Here is a 15,122-nt window from a genome sequence, read left to right on the forward strand (position 1 = left end):
TCACTGAAGTTAAATTTCTTCTGGGTTATTAGGCCACGTCATGTTTCTTCTAAAATGTCCGACATTTCGACCCCTCTGCTGGGATCTTCCTCAGGATGTTTTGGTGTCCACTACTGCTAGAACACTGTCAGAGACGAGTTTCGCGTCCACTTACAAAGGGGGAATTTTCTGGCGTTCGTGCTGGAGAAGTGATAGTATTGATTAAAATACATGTGGCTACCATTGGTGGGCTGTAGTCATAGGCTAATACAGAAGAAGGGGCTTTGGTAGCTCATCTCCTGTGGATACCATTGGCGATCATCGTCGTTGGATAGAAAGGCAGTGTTCCACACTTATGCTGGAGAAGGGTTATTGGCTGAAATGCCTGCTACCGCTATTGGTTGGTCGTCATCAGTGGCTAGATTCGAAACGGACAGAGCAAGAGAGAGGGAATGTTTACCCAAATATTATTGTCCGCCGAGGTGACTTGCAGCGCGTTGTTTATGCCGCTCACACACCGTAGCCGCGTATTTATTTCGCCTGTATTAGCCTATGACTATGGCCTACCAATGGTAGGCACATGTATTTTAACCAATACTATCACTTCTCCAGCACAAACGCCAGAAAATTCCCCCTTTATAAGTGGACGCGACACTCGTCTCTGAAAGTGAAAAGATCCTGAGGAAGATCCCAGCAGAGGGGTCGAAACGTCGGACATTTTAGAAGAAACATGACGCGGCCTAATAACCCAGAAGATTTTAACTTCAAATCAGATATTCATAGGCTATTCCAGAATGACTATGTAGACCTGGCAGTCAACAAAAGCATGGTGAATCACTGGGCGAGGCGTGGGTCAGCACAAGGCCCCACAAACCTGTCCGAAATGCCGCGTGCCGGCCGGCCGCATACATCTGTGATTCCTGCAATGCTGGAACGTGCGGACACTCTCGTTCGAGGTGATGGACGAATCATAATCAAACACCTCGCTACACAACTGGATGTCTCTGTTGGTAGCGCTGACACACTCGTGCATCAACTGCGGTACTCAGAGGTGCGTGCCTAACAAAAGATCATAAAGAGCAGTACACTGCATTGACGCCAATGGTCATCACTTCGAACACTTCTGTAAACGGACCTTCATGCCACCTTTGTGACCTTCGTTGATCTTCGTTGACCTTACTGTTACACAGCATTGGATTCGTTTCGATAGCCGCTATCAGAAGTACCAAATTATAGAATCCCTACAAAAAAAAAAAGAAAAAAAGTTGACCTTCATATCTCTGAAGCTACCCCACCTACCAACAAAAAAACCAACGTCATATTATGGCCTCCGTTGTCCCATGCAACCTTTGTCCCACAAACTTTTCAGCTCCTATCATAGTTTCGGAGTTATTCTTGGTGGTAATAGTTAGTGACTCACCATGTATATTAAATTTCGTTCCATATTGTCTCATAGTTTTTTCCCAAGCATCCATCTGTTTCCGAATCTCCTCATTCCTGTTTCCCCAGATCGCCAAGTCATCCGCGGAGACCATTGCTTTCATCTTGTCTTCTCCAGTTTTTTTCTGCCACCTCCAAAATTAAAAGATTAAGTTAGAATACACCGTCCTGGTTCACACCACTTGTTTACTCGAACCAATGCGTCCTTCCATTTCCCACTTCCACACACGACAATAAACAGTTCCTTCAAAAAAAAAAAAAAAAAAACGGTTCAAATGGCTCTGAGCACTATGGGACTCAACATCTTAGGTCATAAGTCCCCTAGAGCTTAGAACTACTTAAACCTAACTAATCTAAGGACATCACACTCACCCATGCCCGAGGCAGGATTCGAACCTGCGACCGTAGCAGTCCCGCGGTTCCGGACTGCGGCGCCAGAACCGCACGGCCACCGCGGCCGGCCAAACAGTTCCTTCCCTCAGCGAACAGCTTCATGTATTTAGCTTCTGTAAGCCTGTTTTTCTACAGGACGGTGAAGGCATTTCTGCTGTTAAGTATTAAACGTAAAATCAAAACTACCTTCAGCCGTCTATATTCTGAATTTAGTTTCCTTTAATTGACGTCTATGGTCACAATCTTTTTTGTTTTTACAGATTACCGGTTTAGGTCTTTAATGACCATCATCAAATCTGTTTCATAAAAACAAAGTCTCTGTGTTTTTTCGCGACGATGTCGCAGCTTGTGATTTGGAATTTAGTCATGCAACCAGTTCCGAAGTTTCTCTACGCCATGTTGAGGCCCCCTGACCGACGCGAAGGAAGAATTCAACCTCACGTGCTCTCGAAATACGGGCTCGCATTCAGTAAGTATTACCCCTAGACTTATTTTCCAACCACGCGATCCCTTCGTTGGATGAAAAAGAAGTTAGGGTGCCAGTTACTGAATTCAGCCCCTGTTTACAGGGGATAGCAAAATAATGTGAACAGTGGTAGTAATGGGATGGTTGTGTTTCACGATCTATAACGCAGGTAAGGCACGAGTCGCGCTGGACTTTGCCTGTTTAGTACCTACTAAGCATGAGTACAGGTTGTTTACGACTAGTAAACACTTCGATTTGCATTCAGAGGCCGAGGTCGACGTGCAATGAAAGACCTAACAGGATTCCAAAGAGGGCAGATTGTGGGGGGTCGATTACCTGGAGCATCAGTAACCAAGACAGCCAACTTATTCAGTGTTTCACGAGGAGCTATTTCAACAGTCATGAAAGCCTACACAAAAAATGGAAACACACAGTGGGAGCAGATTAGAACTAAATGACTGAGATCGTCGTACGCTACCACGAATTGTGTCAGAAGAACTGCAGAGCTCAATAGCCATATTCGAGACCTCGTATCTAGCAACACTGTCCGCCGAGAACTCCATAAAGCGAATGTTCATGGACGATCTGCTACACCGAAAACATTAGTGACGACAACCAACGCAAAGAAGCGTAAAACATAGTGTCAGGATCATAAACCCTGGACGGCTGATATCAGTGAAAACATGTCAACGTTTTCGTTATTTACAACATCGGGCGGGGTTTACGTCTGGAGAACGCCAAAAGAAGCCTACACTCCTGGCTGCTTGATTCCTACGGTTAAGCATGGAGGTGGAAGAGTGATGGAGTCGGTAGCCATATCATGATTGCTGGTCCCATCATTGGTCTCAAAGATCGTGTTACAGCCAACGATTATGTCAACATTTTAGATGATCAGATGCACCCCATTATTCAAATGTTGCCCCCCAACAATGATGCCATATACCAGGACGATAATGCATCCATTCATACAGCCAGGGGACCGATGACCGTAGCAGTCTGGTCTCTTTAATCCCACAAACCAACCAACCATACAGCCAGGACAGTACAATCGCGGTGTGAGGAGCATGCAGCTGAAATGCAGCGTCTTCCCTGGCCAGCACAGTCCCCGGACTTGAACATTATCGACCTCTTGTGGATGGTATTGGAGCGCTGACTCCGGAGCAGATTTCCGCCTCCCTCGTCACTGCAAGAGTTACAAGAGGTTCTGATCCAAGTGTGACATAACATTCCACTGGAGACTATACAATCATTATATGGCAGTATTCCAACAGGAATCGTAGCTGTATTACCGGTCATTGGGGGTGCAGACCCTTATTAAATAAACCATTCCCAAGTTAGCACAGGTGTTCCATTATTTTGCCTATCCCCTGTAGATTATGCATGAAGTTGGGTTCTTTCTGCTGCTCGGTCTAGGGGCGCCGAAGTTCTTAGCGTAAAAAAATTACATTCAAAATAGAGATTGAAGGCTGAAGTGTTTTTCATTTTGCATTTCATGTTTTTAGTGCCGACGCAGTACGAGGCGTGTTTTTTAAGTAAGTACCGTTTTGAAATTTAAAAAAAAAACGAGCTAAGATATCTCAATAATATTATTTTTACATGAAAGCCTGTACCTTAATCTACGCACTGACGCCATTACAGACGGATTCTTCCTTGTTTACGTTGTGTACTGAGTGTTTAAGACGCCTCCGATAATCGTGAGTCCCGCCGACTGTGAAGTACGGGCTGTTATTTCTTAGTGCTCAAGGCCTAAAAGCGATCGACATTCATTGTGAGATCTGTGCAGTTTAAGGAGAAAACATTATGAGTGATGGAATGGTAAGAAAGTGGGTGAGAGCATTTAAAGATGGCCGCACAAATGTGCATGATGAACAGCGGAGTGGGCGTCCTTCGCTCGTTAATGAAAGTTTGGTGCAGGACGTGGACAGTAAGGTGAGAGAAAACAGACGCTTTACGATTTCCTCCTTGTGGGATGACTTTCCTAATGTTTCTCGTAGTGTTTTGTATGGCATTGTGGCCGAGCACTTGAATTAACGAAAATTGTGCGCACGTTGGGTACCGAAAATGTTGGCGGATGTGCACAAAACCAAACGTTTCGACAGTGCATTGACTTTCCTTGTGCGGTACCACAACGACGGTGATGATTTCTTAAGCCAAATTGTTACGGGCGATGAAACATGGGTGGCCTACGTCACACCAGAATCAAAGCAACAGTCCATAGAATGGCGACATTCAGATTCACCCAGAAAAATGAAGTTTAAGCAAACAGTTTCTGCCCGGAAAATCATGACCACAGTTTTATGGGACAGAAAAAGAGTATTGCTTGTGGAATTTCTGCCTCGTAATGAGACAATGAATGCCGCAGCTTACTGTAAGACATTGCACAATCTGCGCCGTTTACTTCAGAACAAAAGACGTGGCAAGTTGAGCAAGGGCCTCGTTTTGCTGCCAAACAATGCCCGTCCGCATTGGAGAATCAGACCAAAGATCTCATCACATCTTTTCGATGGGAAACTCTAGATCATCCTCCGTACGGCCCCGATCTTGCGCCCAGTGACTGCCATCTGTTCCTGCACTTGAAGAAACACCTGGGCGGTCAGCGTCTTCAAGACGATGACGAAGTCACAACAGTGGTGATGCAGTGCTTAAGAAGTCAGGCGCAGACTTGTATGAGGAGGGTATTCAAAAACTGGTACAGCGTTATGACAGGTGCCTCAGTATTGACGCAAATTATGTAGAAAAGTAGATTAAGGTACAGGCTTTCGTGTAAAATTAAAATTATTGAGATATCTTAGCAAGTCTTTTTCTTTTCTTTTTTTTTTCAAAACAGTACTTACTTAAAAAACACGCCTCGTATTATGCCGTGTGTGCTAAAACACCCGTTTCGGGAAATGGGAGGTCCTCCCGGCTGATAAAGGAAGAGTGCAGGTGTGCCGGGTAGCCCGGGTGTGATTTTCAGGCGACTTCCCAGATTCCACTAGGTTCAAATGGTTCAAATGGCTCTGAGCACTATGGGACTTAACTTCTAAGGTCATCAGTCCCCTACAACTTAGAACTACTTAAACCTAACTAACCTAACGACATCGCACACATCCATGACCGCGGCAGGATTCCAACCTAGGACCGTAGCGGTCGCGCGGTTCCAGACTGTAGCGCCTAGAACCGCTCGGCCATCCCGGCCGGCTTTCCAATAGGTGCCTGCCGCGTCCATCCGCGGATACACGGAACACGTACGAGTTTCTCGTACTTGCACACAGAATTTACTCTAGACGCAGAGAGATGGGGTTCTTTGATTTCGTCCTGGATGATGAGTAATAGACCGATGACCTCAATGCTTTTGGAGGCATGTAGTCATTTTTTCGTTAATTCATTTGTAACCGGGCAACGGCCTTGTCGCAGTGGAAACACCGGTTCCCGTCAGATCATTTATATAAATGATATGCCCTCTAGTATTATGGGTAACTCTAAAATATTTCTGTTTGATGATGACACTAGCTTGGTAGTAAAGGATGTTGTGTGCAACATTGACTCGGTTTCAAGTAGTGCAGCACATGACCTAAGTTCATGGCTTGTAGAAAATAAACTAACGTTAAATCACAGTAAGACTCAGTTTTTACAGTTTCTAACACACAATTCACCAAAACCTGACGTTTTAATTTCACAGAACGGGCATATGATTAGTGAAACTGAACAGTTCAAATTCCTAGGTGTTCACATAGATAGTAAGCTGTCGTGGAAAGCCCACGTTCAGGATCTTGTTCAGAGACTTAATACTGCCATTTTCACTATTCGAACGGTATTGAAAGTGAGTGATATTTCGACACTCAAATTAGTCTACTTTCCTTATTTTCATTCACTTATGTCGTATGGTATTATGTTTTGGGGTAACTCTTCCCATTCTAGAAGGATATTTTTGGCTCAGAAACAGGCGATTCGGGCAATAAGTGGTGTGAGTTCACGAACCTCTTGTCGACCTCTGTTCACGAGTCTGGGTATTTTCACATTGGCCTCTCAATATGTATATTCCTTATTGTCGTTTCTTGTTACCAATATTAGTTTATTCCCAAGAAAAAGCAGCTTTCACTCGGTTAATACTCAGCAGAAATCAAACCTCCATTTGGATCAGACTTCCTTAACTCTTGTGCAAAAAGGTGTGCAGTATACTGCTGCATCCATTTTTAATAAGCTGCCACTCGAATTAAAAAATCTTAGCAGTAATCCACGCGCTTTCAAATCGAAAATGAAGAGTTTCCTCATGGGTCACTCCTTCTATTCTGTCGAGGTGTTCCTTGAAAAAGTAAGATGATTCTCATTGTATTGCTGATAGCGTTTGCTTAAACTTATGGACTGATTTTCTTCACGGTTCATGAACATTTATTTTTATCTGTTATTACTTTTATGTTGTAAGTTCATGTACTGAGACGTTCCACGACATTGGAGATTTGCTCCTCAGTTTGGTCCTACGGAACTTGACATGTAAATAAATAAATAAATAAATAAATCACGGAAGTTAAGCGCTTTCGGGCGTGGCCGGCACTTGGATGGGTGACCGTCCAGGCCGCCATGCACTGTTGCCATTTTTCGGGTTGCACTCAGGCTCCTGATGCCAATTGAGGAGCTACTCGACTGAATAGTAGCGGCTCCGGTCAAGGAAAACCATCATAACGATCGGGAGAACGATGTGCTGACCACACGCCCCTCCTATCCGCTTCCTCAGCTGAGGATGACACGGCGGTCGGATGGTCCCCATGGGCCACTTGTGGCCTGAAGACGCAGTGAAGTGGTCTGAAGAGGGAGTGCATTTGTAACTGGTACTACTGGTAAGGGAGGGATTAATAACAGTACAGGGTACTGTAGAGCCCCGTACAGAATATGTATGCACACGAAGTTCTTAAGTGATCGATATTCTCGCGGAAGCACTGAGACAGAACTGCGCAAACGCGGTAGTCGGCCGACCGAATGGAGCACGCGGCAGGTGGCTAATAAACTTGTCTGCGTGCAGTCGGTTCAGCGAGGCGGACAATTTCCACGTCCCGGCCGCTGCATTCCCGTGCAGCGTGCGTCATTAAAATTCCAGCGGCAAACCGCGACCTTTGTTTTCCGCGCCTCTCATTATCTACTTGTTACGCAGGCGGCTGCCAATAGGTTTTTGCTTTCCGTTTCTTCGCGGCAAGTGCCCGCGCGTCCGCGCGGTTCCGCGGCGGACAAGCGGACAAATCTCGAACGACAGCGAAAAGCAGCGCTCTCTGATTCGCATAGGAAACGTCGGAACTTCTTTGAGCAGAGCCGACTGCCTGCCCGCGGCTACTTCTTTCCATCCCTCTCGTGACGTCACGCGTGGTTTTTTCGGTACAGCACTGTTCCAGTGTAGCTTCATGACTCCCGATACCTTCAGTGGAGTTGTTTCTTACCGTGCTCGCTACAGCTCACTTACGTACACAGCTAGCGACATTAGAACAGGTCGCTGGGCTTTGTTGTTCACGGGGAGACGTCATCTTGAACGGAAGTAGCCTCCGGAGGAGGAGGAGAGATTAGTGTTAAACTTCCTGTCGACAACTAGCTCATTAGGGACGGAGCACAAGCTCGGATAACGGAAGGATTGAGAAGGAAAGTAGCCGTGCCCATTCGAAGGAAACAACCCGGCATTCGCCTTAAGCGATTTGGGGAAGTCACGGAAAACTTAAATGAGGATGGCCGGACGCGGGTCTGAACCGTCGTCCTCCCGAATGGGAGTCTTGTGTGCTAACCACGGCGTTAGTCTGCTCGTCGTAGCGTCCGGAATGTTTCAGGGAAGACAGATATGACTGGTAGCATTCGTGATACAAAAGCAGGAGTATTAAATAATTAGTCACAGTATACAAGGAGGAGTATTATTGCTCGTGGTGTAGGCTTACATGCAGAAGCATTACCGTTCATGATATACAGGGTGACACACGGGAGACGGACGGTTTTTAATGAAGTAATACTCAGCCAACTTTAAAATTAATGCATTCTCCGATCTATATGGAACCGCGTTCCATATAGATTCCAATATGGGTCCAAAAAAAAAAAAATCGTATCATAGTGATCGCTTCTCTGATCTAAATGCAACCGCGTTCCCTTTAGATTCCAATATAGTCGATGGGTTCAAAACAAATCGTATCATACTGATCGCTTCTCCGATCTATATGTAATAGCGTTCCATATACATTCCAATATAGTGGATGGGTCCAAAATAAATCGTATCGTAGTGATCGCTTCTCCGATCTATATGGAACCGCGTTCCGTATAGATTTCAATATAGTAGATGGGTCCAAAATAGATCGTATAATAGTGATCTTTTCTCCGATCTATATGGAACCGCGTTCCATATAGATTCCAATTTAGTGGATAGGTCCAAAACAAATCGTGTCATAGTGATCGCTTCTCCGATCTATATGGAACCGCGTTTCATATAGATTACAATATGGGTCCAAAAAAAATCGTATCGTAGTGATCGCTTCTCTGATCTAAATGTAACCGATGTCCAAATAGATTCCAAAACAAATATATTTTGAAAAATAATGCCAAGGTGATGTCCATCATTTCAAATGCAGGACTCAAGTCTCTTCTCAAAATCCTCCATCACACGGACTAAAATCTTTGCACGGATGGCAGCAATTTCTTGAATGATTGCATTCTTCAACTCGTCCAGATTTCGTGGTTTGTGGTTATAGACAAAGTTCTTAAGGTACCCCCACGGAGAAAAGTCACATACTGACAAATCGGGAGGCCTTGGAGGCCAAGACACATTGCGAAAACGTGAGATAATCAGGCCAGGAAACATGCGTCTAAGAACTGTCATTGAAGTGTCTGCGGTGTGCGATGTTGCCCCATCCTGCTGGAACCAAACGTGTTTCAAAGGGATTCGTCGTCTTCTTAGTTCTGGTTTCAAGAATGTTTCAAGCATACGAATGCAACGAACCGAATTAACAGTAACTGTGGCCCCGTTCTCTTCAAAAAAATAAGGTCCGATAATGCCAACAGAGGCAAGAGCACACCAGACTGCTACTTTTTCTGAGTGTAGAGGACGCCGGTGGATAAGGTGTGGATGCTCTGCAGCCCAGTAACGTAGGTTTTGCTTATTCACGGTCCCGTTTAAATGAAAATGAGCTTCATCGCTCATCAATAAAATTTCATTTTCGTTCGATCCCAAAATCACTCGCATTCTGTAGGCGAAGTCTTCTCGTACAGCAAACTCAGTTTCCTTAATTTGTTGGACAATGAGCATTTTGTAGGGATGGAATTTTAATTCTTTATGCAAAATTCGTCTAACCGATTCACGATTGATTCGTAACTCACTAGCATGAAATGGCGTCTCGTGTGGATCAGAACTATCCCCACCACGACCACCTCCCACCACCGCGCCCTCAGTACTGCGCAGTTCAAAACCGTATGTCTCCCGTGTGTCACCCTGTACATAGAGAAGCATTAGTGTTTGCAGTTTACAAGAAATACTATTACTGTATACAAGAAAGAACATTACTGTGTACATTATACAAGGGGGACCGTTACTGTTCACAACATACAAGGAATAGCATTACTGCTCATGGTAGAGGCGTGCATGGAGAAGCATTACTGTGTGTTGTATAGGAGGGGGATTATTATTGTTTGTGGCGCACAAGAAGGGAGCATTACTGGTTGTAGTATACAAGAAGGACTGTTAATGTTATGGTGTACAAGGAAGATGGTTACTGTTTATAGTATACAAGGAGGAGCATTAGTGTGTATAGTACACAAGGAGAACTGTCGTGTGTTGTATACAAGGAGAACCTTTGCTGTTCACCGTATACAAGGAGCGGTATTACCTCTCATGGTATAGGCCTACATGGAGAGGCGTTACTGTTCGTTGTGTACAGAGAGAAGCATTACTGTTCAAAGTACACGACGAGAACTGTCACACGGGAACGGTGACTGTTAATGGTACACAAAAGAGGACGTTAAGTGTTTACTGTTTATCGTATACAAGAAGGACTGTTACTGTTTAAGAAACACAAGAAGGACTTTTTTGTTCACAGTAAGCAAGAAAGGGGTGTCGTACTGTCTTGTTGGAATTGCCCAAGTCTGTCGGAATGCAAAGTGGACATGAATGGATGCAGGTGGTCAGACAAGATGCTTACGTCGTATGTTGAAACATCAGGGGACCCGTATCACTCCAACTGCACACGCCCCACACCATTACAGATCCTCGATCAGCTTGAACTGTGCCCTGCTCACATGCAGGATCAATGGGTTCGTGAGGTTGTCTCCATACCTTACACGTCCATCAGCACGATACGATTTGAAAAGAGCCTCGTCGGACCAGTCAACATGTTTTCAATCAACATCACTCCAGGAGAGGCATTAAGGTCTCTGTCGTGCAGTCATCAAGCGTACGCGAGTGGGCTCTCGGCTCCGAAAGCCCATATAGATGCTGTTTCGTTGAATGGTTCGCACGCTGACACTTGTTGATTACCCAGCATTGAAATCTTCAACAATTTGCGGAACGGGTGCATTTCTGTCACGTTGAACGATTCTCTTCAGTCATCATTGGTCCTGTTCTTGCAGGATCATTTTCCGGCCACTGCGATGTCGGAGATTTGACGTTTTACTGGATTCCTGATATTTACGGTACACTCGTGAATGGTCATATGGGAAAATCTCCACTTCATCGCTACCTCGGCGATGTTGTGTCCTATCTCTCGTGCGCCCACTATAAAGCCATGTTCAAACTCACTCAAATCCTGATAACCTGCCATTGTAGCAGCAGTGACCGATCTACAAGTTGGTATCTTATATAGGCGTTGCCGACCGTAGCGCCGTATTCTGCCTGTTTACATACACCACTGGCCATTAAAATTGCTACACCAAGAAGAAATGCAGATGATAAACGGGTATTATCCGGACAAATATATTATACTAGAACTGACAATTGATTACATTTTTACGTAATTTGGTGCACAGATCCTGAGAAATCAGTACCCAGAACAACCACCTCTGGTCGTAATAACGGCCTCGATACGCCTGGGCATTGAGTCAAACAGAGCTTGCATGGCGTGTACAGGTACAGCTGCACATGCAGCTTCAACACGATACCACAGTGCATCAAGAGTAGTGACTGGCGTATTGTGACGAGCCACTTGCTCGGCCATCATTGACCAGACGTTTTCAATAGGTGAGAGATGTGGAGAATGTGCTGGCCAGGGCAGCGGTCGAACATTCTCTGTATCGAGAAAGGCCCGGACAGGACCTGCAACATGCGGTCGTGCGTTATCCTGCTGAAATCTAGGGTTTCGCAGGGATTGAATGAAGGGTAGAGCCACGGGTCGTAACACATCTGAAATGTAACGTCCACTGTTCAAAGTGCCGTCAATACGAACAAGAGGAGACCGAGACGTGTAACCAATGGCACCCCATACTATCACGCCGGGTGATACGTCAGTATGGCGATGACGAACACACGCTTCGAATGTGCGTTCACCGCGATGTCGCCAAACACGGATGCGACCATCATGATGCTGTAAACAGAATCCGCCTTCATCCGAAAAAGTGACGTTTTGCCATTCGTGCGCCCACGTTCGTCGTTGAGTACACCATCGCAAGCGCTCCTGTCTGTGATACAGCGTCAAGGGTAACCGCAGCCACGGTCTCCGCGCTGATAGTCCATGCTGCTGCAAACGTCGTCGAACTGTTCGTGCAGATGGTTGTTGTCTTGCAAACGTCCCCATCTGTTGACTCAGGGATCGAGACGTGGCTGCACGATCCGTTACAGCCATGCGGATAATATGCCTGTCATCTCGACTGCTAGTGATACGAGGCCGTTGGTATCCAGCACGGCGTTCCGTATTACCGTCCTGTACCCACCGATTCCATGTTCTGCTAACAGTCATTGGATCTCGACCAACGGGAGCAGCAGTGTCGCGATAAGATAAAGCGCAATCGCGATGGGCTACAATCCAACCTTTATCGAAGTCGGAAACGTGATGGTACGCATTTCTCCTCCTCACACGAGGCATCACGTTTCACCTGGCAACGCCGGTCAACTGCTGTTTGTGTATGAGAAATCGGTTGAAAACTTTCCTCATGTTAGCACGTTGTAGGTGTCGCCACCGGCGCCAACCTTGTGTGAATGCTCTGAAAGGCTAATCATTTGCGTATCACAGCATCTTCTTCCTGTCGGTTAAATTTCGCTTCTGTAGCACGTCATCTTCGTGGTGTAGCAATTTTAATGGCCAGTAGTGTACTGCGCTACGAGTGACAGGATCGTACAGTCTGTACTTGCTTGGGGACGTACGAAGTTTGCAGGGCAGAACGGCGCGGTCGCTGGGCGAACGCCAGACAGAAGTGGCCCTTCTGCGGGCACAGTGCGGCCCTTGAGGGATCGCCTTACAGCCGCCTGAACTGGACGCCTCATGCCCGCCGCCTGGGCTGATCTCGCCGCGAAAAACGACCGCGCCGAGCGCTTCTCTTCCGAGCCGCGCCGTCGGAGCCTCTCTCTGACACACCGGCCGTCTTGTCGAGCGAGATACACGACTCCCGGCCGCTCGAAAGCTATGCAGCAATTGAAAATTATCCTGCTAGCATTTCTCCTGTAATGCGAATGCATACTGCTAGATTGTGAAGCTCGTCCAAGACTAGCTCTTCTTAATGCGTTAATAGGGATACGCTGCTAGCCTTTCCCATTTTCGTACATGAGTATTTCACAGCCAGTACTGCATTGCTTCGAAAGCAAGCCGTCGCAATGTGCATGAAATCTACATTACTTACGTCCTCGCTATGAATGAGACAAAAAAAATCAAACCTTAGATTTATCTAAGTTGTATGAAACTTGTTACGGTCGGCGATTGTGACCCAAAATTTATACTGGGTGTTTCACAGATCATGTTATACACTTCCAAAGGTTGTTGAGGAGACTTAGTAGACCCAAGTTTTGCATAGGAACCCATGTCAGGAAACGTCGTACAACAACGCTGCGGAACGTCAACATTACAAATGCCGGCGCCTGTAAATGTACGTATACAACAGGTGATTCCGCGATGATGTTACGAATTTTCTAGTATGGTTGAGAAGGATAAATGTATCAATTTAAGGGAAGGGTCCCTGTAACGGGAACGAACGAGTCGATAGTTATACGCGAAAACCGTTCTGATACCTCTGACAGTGGAATACATTTACCGGCAGTGTTTTTGCTAAGATTGTAGTGCATTCAACTTTCAGAGGTCATAGTTTAGGACCAAAACTAGAAAAAAAGTGTTCAGTAAACATGGGCTCTAAAATGCATACCTGAGGAGTGCTCATAGCTCGTAAGTTAGACGTTTTAGAGCTCATGTTTATTGAACATTTTTTCTTGTTATGGTCCATGCCACCACCACTGAAAGTTGTCTACACTAAAATCTTGGCAACAAAAGCACAAGGACATGTATTCCACTATCAGCGGTATCAGACAGGTTTTCGCTTGTAACTATCGACTCGTTCGTTTGCGATAAGGGACCCTACATCAAATTGATACAATTATCCTTCTCAACCATATATATATATATATATATATATATATATATATATATATATTTTTTTTTTTTTTTTTCTGGGACCAAATTGCTGAGGTCATCGGTCCCTGCCATGCAATACACCGGGTGATCAAAAAGTCAGTATAAATTTGAAAACTGAATAAATCACGGAATAATGTAGATAGAGAGGTACAAATTGACACACATGATTGGAATGACATGTGGTTTTATTAGAACCAAAAAAGTACAACAGTTCAAAAAATGTCCGACAGGTGGCGCTTCATCTGATCAGAATAGCAATAATTAGCGTAACAAAGTAAGACAAAGCAAAGATGATGTTCTTTACAGGTAATGCTCAATATGTCCACCATCATTCCTCAACAATAGCTGTAGTCGAAGAATAATGTTGTGAACAGCACTGTAAAGCATGTCCGGAGTTATGGTGAGGCATTGGCGTCGGATGTTGTCTTTCAGCATCCCTAGGGATGTCGGTCGATCACGATACACTTGCGACTTCAGGTAACCCAAAGCCAATAATCGTACGGACTGAGGTCTGGGGACCTGGGAGACCAAGCGTGATGAAAGTGGCGGCTGAGCACACGATCTTAACCAAACGACGCGCGCAAGAGATGTTTCACGCGTCTAGCAATACCTTGTTTTTTTTTTTTCGTTCTAATAAAACCCCATGTCATTCCAAGCATGTGTGTCAATTTTGGCTCTCTATCTACATTATTCCTAGGTTTATTAAGTTTTCAAATTTATACTGACTTTTTGATCACCCGGTATATATGGCGCTCCAGTAAGTATATAAAAACACGGGTGCATTCGAATGGCAACACTGCGCCAAAATTTCGAAGCATTCGGTGAATAACTTTCGGAGATTTGCGATTTTGTACGAACGATCATTTACATCTATATAAACAAAAATCAAAATGTTTGTGCGTTCAAAATCTTAAATCTCCATAAGTTCCTCGCCGATTGGTTTGAAATCTTGATACTATGTTGTATTCGAATACGGGTGTGTTTTTATACTCTAATGAGCATTCTAGGGAAACGATGTTGGGAAACATGAAAGTTCTATTTATGGCTTACAGGCTTATGATTAAAATACTACTACAGAATCTTAGTATGCAAGAACAGTACACAAAGCTTAAGGTCAGGGAGAGGGAGGAATAGAAGATGGACAGGGGTGGAAGGAAACCGACATAGGAGTCAGAAAGGAGGAGTAGGACAAATTAGGGGCTGGTCAGGAGAAGATGGAGATAGGGGGAAGGAGGACATAAAAAGGGTGGAGAAAGTGATAAGCAGATAGAGGGTGAGAGTGGGGGTAGTAGGAGATAGAT

Source organism: Schistocerca cancellata, chromosome 12, assembly GCF_023864275.1.
Source record: "Schistocerca cancellata isolate TAMUIC-IGC-003103 chromosome 12, iqSchCanc2.1, whole genome shotgun sequence".
Taxonomy (NCBI): Eukaryota; Metazoa; Arthropoda; class Insecta; order Orthoptera; family Acrididae; genus Schistocerca; species Schistocerca cancellata.